Source organism: Polyodon spathula, chromosome 44 (genome assembly GCF_017654505.1).
Source record: "Polyodon spathula isolate WHYD16114869_AA chromosome 44, ASM1765450v1, whole genome shotgun sequence".
NCBI lineage: Eukaryota > Metazoa > Chordata > Actinopteri > Acipenseriformes > Polyodontidae > Polyodon > Polyodon spathula.
This window is the reverse complement of record NC_054577.1, coordinates 255,631-257,846: the sequence shown is the minus strand read 5'-3', so window position 1 is coordinate 257,846 and position 2,216 is coordinate 255,631.

The following is a 2,216-nucleotide window of genomic DNA, read 5'->3' as shown; positions in this document are numbered from 1 at the left end:
ACAAAGCAGGGCTGACAAAACAGAGAGCAGGGGGAGTATACGTGGACACTGTGACAGAGAGAGGTATGGCAGAGCCCACCAAACAAACGTATTTTAAATCAAACTAGAGGCAAACATCTCCTATAAAAATGTCTCAGAAAGTACAGAAAAATGAAACTGGAGGCTTGGCAACGTATAGGGAGCTTTTGACAAACTACTGCACAAAAGATTAATTCTCAAACTGAACGCAGTAGGGATTCAAGGAAACACATGTACATGGATTAGGGAGTGGTTAACTTGTAGAAAACAGAAAGTACTGATTAGAGGAAAAACCTCAGAATGGAGTGTGGTAACCAGTGGTGTACCACAGGGATCAGTATTAGGTCCTCTGCTATTCCTAATCTACATTAATGATTTAGATTCTGGTATAGTAAGTAAACTTGTTAAATTTGCCATCATTGTCACAGGAGGTTAATGGATAGATTGCCTGAATTATCTGGGACCGAAAAATGCAGAGAAAACCTTTCAATGGCCGAGTGAGACCGCTGAATGAAACCAAAAAAAAAAAAGAGGTGGATCTGAGCAATACACATAGCCCCTGCACCACAGACCTAACACGGACATAAACAAACAAGATAGCTGCTTCTGCATCCAGCGCTCAAAGAATATCAGACATTTGCCAAGCTTTTTGAGATGTTATAGTAATAAAATAATGACGGGTCGCATTATTGAGGAGTTTGGTGATAAAACAAGTGATCAGGAGATGATTTATCAGTATGCATGACTATGAAGAGGTATGTGATAAATACAGTGAACAAGGGTTGGCTGGGGATGCAGTACTGAGTGTCCTGTTGATATGCAGTGACTTTTAAACCTATTTTTCTGTGAATAAAATTAGTTTTAAACAGTGTGTGTAAAATAAACAGCGCATGTGAAAATAAATTGGACCTGATGTGTCTGACAAGCCCTGAATAAATGGACCACAAAGGGTTAATCCCTATGCAAAAGAGCCAGGCTCCTCTGCATGTGTGGTTATAGAGATTTTAACCTCATCTCACCAGCAGGGTCAGAATCCATAATGGCAGTGCATCACACAGCACTGCCCGTTACACTGGCAGCACAATTATCTATTAGTTTATTACTAATAGGGTGAGTGATTATATTATTTTGCAATAGAGGTCTGTGTCGAGTGATTCATGACTAAAAGAAAAACAAAAGCTCTATTTTCATCAAAACAATTGTAACCAAATTAAATCAATAAATACAGTAGGAACATTTTCTAGCAGTATCAGAGATTGTAACATTTCAATTGAAATGACAAGCACTGACACAGATCTGTGAAAAACAAGACATTAAAAGACCGCAGAGCACAGGACTGAACCCACACTGCGGTGTTTCCTCCCTCCCACGCTAAGCATGGTTTTCACTCCCCTGACCACCTCCTCAGCTAGTGCATCCTACAGCAAGCTGGATCTGTAACCATTTAACCCCTCCTGAAGAGTGGGTTTGTCTGTATATATTGTAAATAATATTGTGTAAAATGCATGTACTTTTATTGTTACTATTGCAATTAATTCATGAAGTAGCTGACACTCCTGGGAGAACCTGCCTGCTGTGTGTGACTACCAGGTGTGGAATCTAATCAGCAGGTCGGCGTGTTCTAGGGGGGTGTCAGGTATAAAGAGATCCCATTCATTCACCTCAGGGTTGCTGCAAAGCTAAAGCTAATGGGCTGAGCATCATCCACTCTAACCGGACACAGAGATGTAAACACCTTGCTGAAAGCCTCCAATCGCCGTGAGGGTAACCCGGGATCAGAGCCAACAGAGGAAACCGAAACCACCGCCAGCTGGGAGAGTGTGTTTAGAAGAGTACATAAGAACATAAGAAAGTTTACAAATGAGAGGAAGCCATTCGGCCCATCTTGCTCGTATGGTTGTTAGTAGCTTATTGATCCCAAAATCTCATCACGCAGCTTCTTGAAGGATCCCAGGGTGTCAGCTTCAACAACATTCCTGGGGAGTTGATTCCAGACTCTCACAATTCTCTGTGTAAAAAAGTGCCTCCTATTTTCTGTTCTGAATGCCCCTTTGTCTAATCTCCATTTGTGACCCCTGGTCCTTGTTTCTTTTTTCAGGTCAAAAAAGTCCCTTGGGTCGACATTGTCAATACCTTTTAGAATTTTGAATGCTTGAATCAGGTCGCCGCGTAGTCGTCTTTGTCCAAGACTGAACAGA